This window comes from Pipistrellus hanaki, assembly GCF_964339955.1.
Source record: "Pipistrellus hanaki genome assembly, chromosome: 2".
NCBI classification, from domain to species: Eukaryota; Metazoa; Chordata; class Mammalia; order Chiroptera; family Vespertilionidae; genus Pipistrellus; species Pipistrellus hanaki.
Genome location: NC_140504.1, coordinates 18,174,012 through 18,188,504, shown reverse-complemented (window position 1 = coordinate 18,188,504; position 14,493 = coordinate 18,174,012). Strand labels below are relative to the sequence as shown.

The 14,493-nt window shown below is 39.5% G+C and overlaps 1 long non-coding RNA gene across 1 annotated transcript in view; it reads left to right on the top strand.

Moving 5' to 3' along the window:
• Positions 1 to 14,493, top strand: part of LOC311617530 — a 537,075-nt gene that overhangs the window by 482,784 nt on the left and 39,798 nt on the right. The window lies entirely within an intron of this gene.

The window sequence follows — 14,493 nt, the reverse complement described above, 5'->3', positions numbered from 1 at the left end:
CCTCTGACAAATACTTTATTTCAAGGATTCAATATTCTATTCTCCAGAACTTTAAAACAGACTTTAACGTTGTTTTTAAGCAGCAATAGGAATGAGTTTTTCTATAATAAGTATTTTAATTCCATGTTTCCACAGACAACCTGATCATTTTCTCAGAGAACAAAGGAAGCTTTGTGCAGGGAAAAGAATAAAAATTGGGGAAGTCAGATTGCTTTATCCTGACTTGGGAGCCCTTTGAGTCATTAATTAATCTCTCTAACCTTAATTTTCTGTTATAAAAGACAAATAATAATATTTTCATGGGATTGTGGTGAGGACTGTAATGTTTTATAAATCTACCTGATCTGAAACACCTGAGTCATTTGTTATAAATACAGATCCTCAAGCTCTTTCTCTGGAGAGTCCATTTCAATAGGTCTAGCGCAGGGGTCTTCAAACTTTTTAAAGTGGGGGCCAGATCACGGTCCCTCAGAGAGCTGGAGGGCCGGACTATATGAACTACTAATCCCTACTGTAACACCTTGGCTGCGCTCACTGCCCAAAAAACCTGGAGGGCAGGATCAGACTCCCCTGGGGGCTGCATGTGGCCCGCGGGCCGTAGCCTCTCAGAGGATGCCTATTAAAAAAAAAAACCGTCCACTGGGAGATTCTTATTATCACAAAAGTTTGGAAAACATAATTATAATGTGTGTGTGTGTGTGTGTGTGTGTGTGTGTGTGTATTACTCCCATATACATATAGACACTGATCTATGACAGATTACATTGGTGGCTCCCAACCACTTTTCTGTTTATTGCTGCAACAAGAAATTAGCACTTTCTTGTTGCAGCAATAAATATACTTTTTAATTATACAAGGTATAATGATTCATAATAACATTTGGCCACTAATTTTAATCTATGTGAGTTTTATTTTCCCCATTAAGTTTTAAGCTACTTATCGGTGAATCCATTTCTCATTTTTTTGAAGCGTAGAATATGGTCCAAAATAGACAACAATACATATATATATCAAATAGGTGATTAATTATTTACCCTTCCTATATTCTTTTTTTTTCTTTTATGATCCCATTACCATATTCTTGAATAGGTAATATTGATGTTCTAACTTTGACCTTTAAAGATATCACTGGAACAATTAATTCAAGCTGGACTATAATTCTCTGAGAAGTGATTAGTAATCGTGAACAACAGGTTCAGGCAGGTAATTGCATACAAATTTCCCAAGACATAGAATCTTCATTTGTTTTTAAATTTACAAAATATTCAGCTGACATTCCATCAAAGTCCAGATATAATTATTAGAGTAGATTATGGGCTAAGTGTATTCTAAAATTTTTTTCATCGTGTAATGCTCAGCACGTCATCATAACACCTACCCCCTCACCCACCCAAGACATATACTTGTGTCAGAACTGAGAAACATTATTTTCTCTGTACTTTGTATTAGGACATAAAACACAAAAACCTCTTGAAGAAAGCTTTTTACTATTCTCTGTGCCTTGGAAAAGAGATAAAATCCAATGAAATTTGAAAGAACTAAGGCAGCTCTTCATGAAATACCAAGCCTGGGGGAGCCGAGACGAAAATTCCCTAGAGGAGAGGATCCTACAGGAGGCATCCCTGGGCACAAACAGAAGTAACGTTTTCAAGTGAGATCCAGCCATAGATCTTGTAATAACATGAATCTTGCATCTTCTTTTATTTTTCGAGAAAATTACTTCCTATTTCTAAGTACTCAAAACCCTCATTTTTGCTTATTGCTATTTCTCAAACACCCCTCCCCACCCCACCCCCATTTTTTTATTTTTATTTTTGACAAGCAGAGAAGTTTCACTTGAAACATAAATATACATGAGCCTAAGATTTCTTTAGAGGGAAGCAAAGAACACTGCAAGCCGAAGAATAATATTGTGAGCTGGTAATTTCTTAGAGAATGAGATGCTTGAATGTTTCACTTTCATTCCACTCTTTTTCTAAAGCGATTTTGCAAAAGGGAGATGAGTATGCAATTTCTTATAAATTACCTGAACCAATCATGAGTGGGTACAGAGCTGAGGCTGTTATGGGAAGTCAGGAATATTCCAGGGTTTCAGACTTTGGTCATTATCCTAGATTTAAGTCCACTTTCAGTCATTTTCTTGGGCTGGGAATACATGCCCTTACACATTTACAATTCCAAATGACACAAATTATATAGCTGACAAAGGTCTGTTTTGGAGCATATGCCGATGAATATAAAAGGAAATAGGATACTGATTGGAATCTTGATGCTGAATGAAACAGGGTCATGGGAAGCCGTTTTTGAGTTGTTATAGGTTACCTGCTCTGTAAAATTGGCCCACATGTGAAGAGTAAATAGGCTTTCTAGTGGTTTGCATATAGATATGCTCAAAATCACTAAGCTGGTGCCTTATATATTTTCTCTCATCACTATCATGTGAAGGTACATTCAGGATGGGATGCATTTGAATTTGGGAAAAGCAATCCCTTAGTCTAATAAGCATGGTAATTTCATCAGGATGCTGCAGGCATTGGGCATATTCCGCATTTATCTTGCTAAAGGCAGAAGCTTGCCTTCCAGCCTGACAATGGATGGCTAGATTGCTTTGGAGTGAAAAGTACTGTTGCCTCTTCAAGTGCATGGTCAGTTTCATCCAACTTTGTTTTTCCCTTTGCTGTCTCTCTTCTCTTTTTATTTAATACTACAGGCATGGGTGCATGGATTTGTGAACCAGTAGGGTCCTTTGGCCTGGCCTGTGGGGATTGAAAGTCTGACATCCCCCTAGGGGTCCCAGATTGAGAGAGGGAGCAGGCCAGGCAGAGGGACCTGTGCATAGGGCCTCTAGAATGCATATAAGATCTTTGGTTCATTTCTTCCCGCCCTGCCCCTCCCTTCCCTTTGAGATTCATTATTCTGTTCCGTGTTTCCATGCCTGTAATTTCCGCTCCTCAGTTGAGCATCTACCCCCTGGTGGCCAGTGTATATCACAGCAACCAACCTACTGGCCAGCTGGCCTGTGGGCCAGTCACTTAGACTTTTCTATATATAGATTCTCGCTCATGGTATAGGTAACCAATACTTCTTTTCTGGTCTCAGTAGCCTGTGTGGAGTAATGGAATCACTTTTAGGACAGTCATTCAGATTTCTCTGGCTATTGTCTCCCTCCTGACAGAAACCCAAGAGGGTCCACGTGGGCTTATAAATATGTCTGCTCCTTGTATGTTTGTAGGATCCCAGGCACTGTGGGTGGTTCTGCATTTCTCCAGTCTCTGCCATCACAACCCTCCCTGGGCCTCTGAGGTATCCTGTGGTCAAGTTGCTCTTTGTGGAGTTCTAAAGCAGTGCTGCCGAGAATGCAATGTACTCAGAGCTTAATTAAATAACTTTTTCAATTTTTGTGCTCAGCTGCCCATTCCTTCTCTAGCACCCACACATATGTCCAGGGCAGGGCCAGAAGGACTGAAGCAACCCCTGTCACAATGAATTCACAATCATTGGGTCAAGTTCCTGAAACCTGCTTCTTCCATGACAAAGATGAGTTCTCCCTGGAGGTTCCTCAGGTTTCTGAAAGCAGGCTCTCACTCATTTGCCCCCTCAGGAGGCCAAACATGCTGAAAACTGTTTGGATCCCACTGCCACTGGAGCAACATATCTGCATAGCCCAAGTCCTTTGATACAAATAAGTGGAGTCAGTGGTGATTTATTTATTTTTAAAGTTTACCTTTTTTGTTGAAAGTATTACAGATGCCCCATCCCCCACAATGATCTCCTGCACCCAGCTCCCATCCCATCCCTAGGCCTTCCCAACACTGTCTGTCCATGGATTGTGCATATATGCTTATAAATTTATTGGTTAATCTCTTTAAAACAAAATTCTAGTCTCAGCCCACCAAACTGATTTTTTAAAATATATCTTATTGATTTTTTACAGAGAGTAAAAGAGAGAGATAGAGAGCTAGAAACGTTGATGAGAGGCGACCAGCCGCCTCTTTCACACCCCCTACCAGGGATGTGCCCACAACCAAGGTACATGCCCTTGACCGGAATCGAACCTGGGACTCTTCAGTCCCCAGACCAACACTCTACCACTGAGCCAAACCGGTTTCAGCTCAGCCCACCAAACTGATTTTAAAGTCAGAGGATTGATCAATAGTTTGAAGACGATTACTTCAGAATACACTGATTTTAGACATTATCATCTCTGACCACTTAGACCTCCAAACACACACACACACACACACACACACACACACACACACACACACACGTAGAGTTCTTTGTTCTTCCTAAGTGAGACCTTTTTCCCTTTGCATATTCCCCTAGATGGTAAATTCTTTGTGTATAGGATTCACTACACATGACAGGAAAATGTCCCATAGATACATGATGAGTGGATGAACTTGAACCCAGGCACACTCCTTTTGAGCCTGGAGATTACTGTGTTATGTTGTATAGTCTTTCTACGATAGCAAATGCCATCTCACAGTGTGTGTTTTTAAGCCTGATGAAAAGGGAGAGAGTGCAGTACTCCGACAGTAAATGATTTAGATCTCATTTATGCTGTTGCCCAGATCTATATTGCTTACATTTTTATATTCCATTGCACTCTGAACAGCTATGCCTGGATGAGATGCTCATGAGTCCTCCTCCTCCTCTACCTCTTTCTCCTTATACTTCTTTATCTTCTAAGGAAAAGGATGATGTATTTGTGCTCCTACCAACTCTGATGGCATGTCCTCTGAAGGTCTGACTGGGGTTTGTGTAGTACATGACTCTAGAAAGTGATGATTTAACATTTTTTTCAAGTTTAGAGACTGCCTCACAGTCCTGGGACTTAAAAATAATGCAAAAATACTCACAAAAGTAATCCTTTAGAAGACTTTTAAGAAATAATCCATATCTATATATATTCACTTCAGAGAAAATACAATAAATAAATCAGTGGGCTTTTCAGTGGCAATTCACAACCAGAAACCCGAAGAGGTTTGAAAGCAATGGCAGCAACAGTGACTACTCATTGATCTTTGTAACTTTATAGTTGAAGATAGTGACAAGGAAAACTTTGGAGAAAAAAAGTGGTGTGTTGTGTAAACATGTCAGGTAATGAAAACGAAGTGAAGTTGAAGCAGAAAGCAAGGCGTTGTGATGCATTCTCTGGAGCAAAGCAGACCCAGGGCCAAGTGTGGGCGGAGCTCAGTGTTACATGTACAAAACCATACCTGAGTTTTCTTGGATGCCTCAGTAAGAAATTTAGCTACTAAGAGCATCGAAAATTCATTGCTTAAAACAAGTTTGCTTAACAACTGGAACTTATTTAGGAGAAAACTATATCCCATGGAGTGAAAGCATGAATCCAATTCTGATTAATCATCTTAGTCTAAGGAAATAGTAAAGAAAAAAGTCTGGCCCAATATCTGGTCCTGGAAACCTGTCAGAATTTGTTGGGAGAGACGGTGCATGAGTTGGTGACTACCGGTAGGAGAAGGACTTGCAGAACGATGAAAACAAAGGCTCAGTGATCATCAATCATGTTGCATGATTTCTGACAAAAGATCAAAACAAAGGTTTTTTGTTTTCCTAGCAAATTGATAAAGATGTTTTTACAACCAGACCAAAGGCCTGCGTAGTATGAATCATCTTTGCAAGTAAGTGTCTAAAACCACATGGTCGTTTGGTGTTGTCTAGTTAGAGATTGGTTTTTCTCAAATCAGTGTACTCTACAGTTACAAAGCCTACAACCTTAAACTACCTTTATAACCCATCTCTCTACATCCCTCCAATATTATTTATTCCTTCCCAGTAATTCTCATTATCAGGATTGCTCCATGAAGTTCTGTCTACAGGAATTTTAATCATTTGGTAAAGAAATGTGTGTGTGGGGGGGTGGGGTGGGGGTGGAGGGGGGCTGAAAAATAAAATTGACAGTTTACTTTTTTTACAACTAATTTAAGACTCTGTGTATTTCTTACTCCAGTAGTTCTCAAAATGTAGGCCCTAGAAAAGTTACATCAGCATCCCCTGGACACCCGTTAGAAATGCGAATACTTGGACTCCAGGGCTATTCAATCAGAAGCCTGGGGGGGGGGGGGGGCGGAGGCAGCAATCTGTGCTTTAACAAGTCCTCTGGGTGATTCTGATCCACATGGGCTCATGTCTGAGAACCACTGTCTCCGAGCCATCTCTCCAACTTTCCCCTAAAACGTATTTGCAGCTCCGGCATATATCAATAAACAACCTGACACAGTCTGTTTCCTAAAATCCGTGAATTTCTTTTTAAAGTAAAGATTACAGAACAGTTTGTGTACTCTTTTTGAATCTGGCTCTAATTCACTTGTGGGGAACAGTATGTTGGTCCATTCATTGGTAATCCAGGGGTCATAAACTCACATGCTTTTGGGGATAGCAAGGTAGCATAAGTGAGAGATAAAAAACCAATGAAGAAAACAGAAGATAGTAACAATGACATGAACAATGGAGGATTCTCTCCTTCCTGCTCAAATCCATTAAAATTCACATTAAAAGTATATTGCCTGGTAAAACAGAACATGTCTGTCCACAACCTTTAATTTATACTGTAGTCAAAAGGATTTTAAAAATCTATTTAAAGTCTATTATAAATAGTGACTTTAATTCTGATTGCTGTTGGAATTGCATATATATATATATATATATATATATATATATATATATATATATATATATGTTTCAGTAAATTTCTTTGAGTTAGACATTAGAAAATCTGGGGTCTCTAACAAGGTTGAAAGACTTATGCAGGCTTTGAGATCTTTCTGCGATGATTTGCCTTTATTTCCTCATCTGATTTCATTTAGCATCAGGTTAAGAAATATATGCATGAGCAAATCCAAGACAGCTGCCACTTGAAAAGAAATAAAAGCATGAGGAAGCACAGAAACTAGCATAAGATACACTTTTTTAGATCTAAGATCACCACTATACAGGACTCCAGGGTTTTTGGAGGAAGAGTTATAAGTAAAGCAAGTGTTATTGATTTCCTTTCATCTGATGAAGGTTTAGTAAAGGAAATGACATTTTCAAGTTTTTCCCCCCTTCCCAGAGAAGACTTGACTTTCTGGTTAGCCTATATTTTCCAGTCTCCTTCACCTCAAAACTTGAAAAGTAGACATTTTTAAGCTAATCAATATATTTGTTTTATTGGGCCCTGGAAATTATACTATTAAGTGAAATAAACTTTAGATATAGGACGTCTTTTTTGTTTTCTTTAAAATAAGGTCATCTATATGTTCTAAAACTCATGTGCTTTGGCTCTAGTGAAATTGTTGATATCCTGGGATTTTCAAACATCCTATATAATAATAGCCTAATATGTTAAGTGTCCAGTCATCTAGTTGGCTGTTCAACCAAGCAAAGCTTAATATGCTAATGATATGGTAAGGCCACTCAACTGCTTGCTAAGATGTGCACTGACCACCAGGGGGCAGATGCTCTGACCAGTAGGTTAGCTTGCTGTAGGGTCTGGCTGATTGGGACTGAGCGAGATGGGCTGGACACACCCTGGGGCCCTCCTGTGGTCCCACCCTGGTTGGCCAACCTCCCTGCCCCAATTGTGCATTAGTGTGGTCCCTCAGCCTGGCCTGTGCCCTCTTGCAATCCAGGACCCCTTGGGGGATGTTGGAAAGCTGAAGGGGTCCTGGATTGCAAGAGGGCACAGGCCAGGCTGAGGGACCCCAATGGTGCAGGAATTCATGCACCAGGCCTCTAGTGAAGTAGATAAAATTCTGGAAGTTTATCTAAAAAATTGGTCAATTATAGAGCTGAAATCTGAATCATTCATTTCTGAAACATGTCTTTCTTCCTCTGTTCCCCCTTCCAACTAAAGCATAGGTTATAAACTCAAATGCCTGCAGAGCCCAGGTGAGGGAGAGTAAAACTGGTCAGGGGCAAACTGATGATTTGGAAACAAATGCCCCATCTGAAGCAGGAAGCTGCTACTCAGCCAAAACATTTTGGCTCGTGAGAATTTAAGACTAATATGATCAGATCTTCCAATTTTTCAGGAGATTCTGAAAATTGCCCATTTTTACATGTGAAATATCTGTCTTTAAAATGCTGTCCTTTAACAGACTGTCGAATCTCAGAGGGAAGGCAGGGTGGATAGATAGGTAGGAAGAGATCAACCAAAGAATTTGTATGCATATATGTATAATCCACATGTGTCAAACACAAGGCCCACGGGCCAAATCCAGCCCGCCAGGCCTTGCAATGTGGCCCGCACCGCGCTGTCATCACTGCACTCCGCTGTCAGTTTATGACATTGTCAGTTTACGACTGTTCAGTAAACCATTCGGCCCGCGATTAGGCTGGATTTTAGATTTTGGCCCCTTCTCTGATTGAGTTCGACATCCCTAGCATGGACACAGGCAATAGGGTCATGAAGGCCTAGCTAGAAGAAGTGAATGGAGGAAAAAGGAAGACATAGCTAATACTTTCAACAATGAAGATTAAAAAATAAAATAAAATAAAATGTTGTCCACTAATTTTAAAAATGCTATGTGGGTCAGTTACAATCCTCAGAACTAGCACCTAAGCACCCTTTCTCTAGTAGCATAGGATAGAGCCTTTCTCTGAAGTATTGGTCATTAGACTGTGTTCCCTGAAGCATCTTCTTCTGGGGTTATTGTTTGGATGCTCACTGGAAGATGACTCTTGCACATAAGACCTGGCTGGTGTGGTATCTCTTGCAGAGGCTGAATTCATACAGCTTGAAGTCGTCAGTAAACCTCCACAGAAGCATTGGAAAGGTTTAGCCTAGTCCATTGGCACCAAAAGCATGATTTATTATAGAACTTGGTTCTCACCTGGTCTCAGTAGCACACCTAGTCTTGCTGTTTCTTCAGAGTTTTTGGATTGCAAGCAGTCTTAAGAGAACTAAAATACAAGGCAGCCAGACCCCAATTTATCAGAGTTATAAAGCAATCAAGGTTGATTTAGCTATTCTCTGAGGCAGATAGCTAGGGAGAAACCACTCTTCAAACACAATTGCTTCAAGTTCCATAAATTCTTTGAAACTCAGAACATCCCATATGGAATTGAAGAGATATTAGTCCCTATTAGCAATCTTATTTCCCTTCAATTCTCACAGTGCCAATTATAGGTATGGAAACATATGCAAAAGCCATATTTAGGGCCAGATTACAACTGATAATCCTTTCCACCTCAGTCGAAAGATATCCTTTCAGGGGTAGAGATCAACAAAGTCAAAAGAATTGCTGATTACAAAATGAGTCATAACATCAGTCTAATGACTGGAGGTATAAATGTAATTTCCATTTAAATTATCCCATGGGTTCAATTTAGTAGTATTAGATTATGATAATCACACGAGTTTATCTAGGTACTTTTCTATTTAATTAGCAGCTATCTCAAGAGGATTGGATTGTGGGGAATCAACGTGAATACTGATTGCTAACAGATGAAGCTTGGGCAGAATCTTGCCTCAAACTGGCATTGAAGGCTCCTAAAATTAAGCTCAAGAGAATGTCAAATACCTTCTAGGTATTTGTGAGTTTGGTGTGTGTGTGTGTGTGTGTGTGTGTGTGTGTGTGTGAAATATATTCATCTCAAGGAAACTCAAATGATTCCTTTTTTTTTTTTTTTTAATATATTTTATTGATTTTGTACAGAGAGGAAGGGAGAGAGATAGAGAGTCAGAAACATCGATGAGAGTCATTGATCAGCTGCCTCTTGCACACCCCCTACTGGGGATATGCCCGCAACCAAGGTACATGCCCTTGACCGGAATCGAACCCCGGACCCTTCAGTCCCCAAGCCGACGCTCTATCCATTGAGCCAAACCGGTCCCGGCTCAAATGATTCCTTAATATTGGCTGGCACATCCTTGACTCTACTAGAAATTATTCGGCCATGAGGGATGAAATGGGTAAGGTCAGTCCACCTAGCAGAGAGTCCTGCCACAGTCTGCAGGAGTGAATGCTGCCTCTCCAGGTTTGCATTTTTCTTGAGCCAGATTTTACAAACACTTAAAAATACAAGAATTTTATACCATCTGCCAGCATAATATTCCAATTTCACAAAGATGAGATGACAATGCCACAGGAACTGACGAATAGGTTTTAAGATAGAACTAGGCTTTAATATATCTCTCTAAGGCATAAAGCCGAATCTCTTCTTGTTTAATTTAGAGGTAATGATTCATGGCTCAAGCAAAGGTACTTTTCATGATACACTAAAGTCCCACAGTCATTCCTTTGTTGTGTGGAATACTAACTTTCTGTTTGATGCCAAATATGTCTATAAATAAATGCTAAATATAAGTTGATATATGCGTAATGCATGGGCAGATATGACTATCTGCCTTTGAAAAGGTGCGACAATGCTGTATTAGTTTGCAAATGTAAAAAAACAACAACACAAAACCACCATCAGTTCTGTGTTATGCAGCAGATCTGTGTAAATGTAACCCTGGGATTTCACTGATACTTCAGTGAGCTGGTTGAGTGAGAGAAACTGCGTGGGGTTTTATTTAGGAATCAATTTTTATTTGTTGACTATATATTTCTAGCTTGAAATAACTAGGTTGGGAAAAAAATGAACCAGTAGACCAAATAGAGTAATTATGGATTCAAGTGAAGCTCTGGGGCAGCATTTTCATGATTTGGTTTTATGGGATGTTAATAATTGTTGCTTGGCAAAAAGGGTTTCATAATCGAATAAGTTTGAGAAAAGCTGTGCTTAGTAAAGTTGAGAAGAATTTTTACTGAATGACTACTTGGAATTTTTATATGATATTGTACATTTTGAATCATTTAGAAAAGGATATGTATGTATACATTATACAATATATGTACATATAAGACTATATATGTGTATATATACTTATATTTTTTGTTAATCCTCACCTGAGGATATTTTTTCCATTGACTTTTGGAGAGAGTGGAAGGGAGGGAGAGAGACATAGAAAGAGATATCGATTGATTGCCTCCTGCTGTGCCCTGAGTAGGTACATATCCTTAATCAAATCCAGAACTCTTCAGTCTTCTGGCCGATGCTCTAGTCACTGAGCCAAACTGGCTAGGGCTGTATATATATTTTAAGTATCACATAGAAAAAGTCTTTTTCTTTTTTTTTCTTGTGAGGATATCATTAACCTTCTAGACATCAACCACAAAATGTCATCAGCTTTCCTTGATGATAAGTACTGGATCTACAAAGCATGACCTTACCTAAACCCTTATTTTGGCTGTTAATCAGCATTTTAAAATAACAAATGTTTACTGAGCTTACATTTCACTACTTGGCTCAAAAACCATTCAAAAAGTTTAACTGGCATTTTCTAAGTTATTATTTCCAGGATTTGGGATACATCTATGTCAAAAAATGAAATTTATTTTAGGCTACCACAAGAAAGCGGCTTTCTTCTGAATTCAAACACCTGGGGTCCCTTGAGCCTGCCTCAGTAGTCTTAAATCCATTTCACTCCTTAGACCAGTCAACACCACACCCTGTGGCATTGCCCAAAGAGAAATAGAACCTTTGGTAGGTCTCTCCAAATGATTTTCCTTTCCAGGTATACCTGGTTCTAGGGAACACACGGAACAATGCCATTTTCTTTGGGTCCCAAGAATAAGATGGCATCTGCCTCTTGTGGGCATAGGCTGTGGTCCTCTCTCTGTGGACCAGTATCTCAGAGACACATATTACCATGTGAGGCCCCCTGTTTGGACACCACAGCATTACTTTCTCGGGTAATAAATGTTTGTTTTATTGTCATTCTAATGGTGTGGTCACAAGATGGCATTCTTTTTGTACATTTTCTTTCTTTTTAAAAAAATATATTTTATTGATTTTTTACAGAGAGGAAGGGAAAGGGATAAAGAGCTAGAAACATTGAAGAGAGAAACATCGACCAGCTGCCTCCGACATCCCCCCTCCCCGCCCCCCCCCCCCCCCCCCCCACCGGTGATGTTCCTGCAACCAATGTACATGCCCTTGACCAGAATTGAACCTGGGACCCTTCAGTTCACAGGCCAATGCTCTATCCACTGAGCCAAACCGGTTTTGGCCTTTTTGTACATTTTCCTCTTTTATTTAACAACTTCCTAGGACATAAGTACCTTTGAATTACTCTTTATTTTTCTCAGTTCATGGAAATAACAAATCAAGATCCAATAGGTGAATATTTTCTTACCAATAACAACCAAAATGAATGAGCTGTTTTAATGCAGAAGAAAATTATTCACAAAGCAATGTTTTAGCTTGTTTATAGAAATTGCTTCAGCAATAAAAATCAGAAGAATCTCCCACAAAGAAACCTTCCCTTTTAAAAGGAGAAAGAATAGAAAAAGAGTTGAAAAAGATGTTTCATAATATTATATGTCTAGTGAAACAACATTTTAAAGAAAAATAGGGTGAATAACACATGGTATTGACTCTCTTCTTTTGGAAAAAAAAACAAGTATATCTTTGTGATTTGGAGAGTACCAGTTATGTGGTAGACCAAGGAGCGTGGATGCTTCACAGATGACTGTGATACTGCTCCAGACATCCTGCTTCCTTCAGCCAAGGATATGGTCTAGTTTATGGCTTCTGCTTCCTTCTTTTCAATATTCACTCCCACCCATCCCCTAGCCCTGTGGTTGGCAAACTGCTGCTCGAGAGCCACGTGCGGCTCTTTGGTCCCTTGAATGTGCCTCTTCCACCAAATACCATGAACTGGGCAAGTCTATTTTGAAGAAGTGGTGCTAGAAGAAGTTTAAGTTTAAAAAATTTGGCTCTCAAAAGAAATTTCCATCGTACTGTTGATATTTGGCTCTGTTGACTAATGAGTTTGCCAACCACTGCCCTGGCCTAAGGAAAAACAACAATGCATATAATCAAATGCAAATATTGTTTTCTTCTGCTCTTTGTTGGGTCAACTCATGATTATTAGAAGAGAATTACCAGTTGCAATTAAATAAAAAGGGAAATTGTGTCAATAAAATGCTTCTCCTCTGCATTCCCCACACTGGTTAACTTGTCTGGGTCAGTGTGTGGGATAATCAAGACTTTTAAGTATTCTCAGAATAGCCTACGTATGTTCCCCTCTGTTCCAGAACAATATCCTTATCTGCTGTCACGCTGGCATTCTGTTTCATCAGGAAGGCATGCTTGGCTTCTTAGAGGATTGAACGCATGATTCCCTTCCTGGGAGTAATGACCCCTAAGAGTGTCCTGGAAACAGATGACTTGTGGCCTGATCTGAGAGGCGTGGTGTTTCTTGGAACCAATCCATTCTTCTTTGTCTCTAGGTATTGCTCAACCACTTGTAGTTTCCTTGTTTACTCTTCTCAATAGCTTTTACTTGAACTGTGCACTGAACAGTTATTTTGTGCCTTCTTCTTGGTTTACAAGTTGACCAGAATGGAGTAAGGTGGGTATGTGGGTAGGTTCCAAGAGACCTTAGAAGTAGGGCTACCAATGACAATCTGTCTTAAGGTTTAACTTTTTTTTCTGTCATATCCACTAGTAATAACAAAAAGGCATGCTTCCTCTTAGCATTATTTTCATCTTATACAGGACTCAAGACCAAAAGCCTTAAGAATTCTACATAAACCCAGAGAAAAAAATAATGATAGTAGAAGAATTATTAGGGTAGGAGTCAATACTTTGTGTGGTTAAGAGGCCCAGATTTGATGACAAAGAATCACTGTTAAAAGTACATCATTGCAGCCAAAACCAGTTTGGCTCAGTGGACAGAGCATCGGCCTGTGGACTGAAAGGTCCCAGGTTCGATTCCGGTCAAGGGCATGTACCTTGGTTGCAGGCACATCCCCAATAGGGGGAGTGCAAGAGGCAGCTGATCGACGATTCTCTCTCATTGATGTTTCTTACTCTCTATCCCTCTCTCTTCCTCTCTGTAAAAAATCAATAATATATATATATATTTTTTAAAAACGATATCATTGCATATCAAAGTGACAATCACACATGTTTGCAGGAATAAATGTTATCTAGAATTTTCTGTTAATACTACCTTTGGATCTGGACATATGATGCAGATTTTTAAAAAGAAAATAAACTAAATAAAAAATTCAATTCTCTTCCCTTCCAATACACATAAATGCCTTCGGCTTTAAAATCTTTCCTTGTTAATATGACTGCCTTCAAAATAACTATCTTATCTTGAGGACATTGAGATCAGAGAGCTTTAATAGAGTTCCCGATTAATGGCATTGATAGTCCAACTATGACTTTTCAGACCCTTAACTGTCTCCCAAGACAATTACGGTTCAGATCTTTGGCTTATTATCTAAATATGCTTGGTAAGATTTTACATTACATCTGCTAACCAGACTAGCTGGCTTTGTTATCCCAAACACGTTAAAACAGGCTCCCACAGCAATAGGGGAGCCAGCAGTCCCTGTGGCATTGCTGTTTGCAGGGAACAGGTAGTGCCTTTGGTCATCACATTATCAGCGTTTCTCTCATGGCCACAATCCAAGGGACACGGTG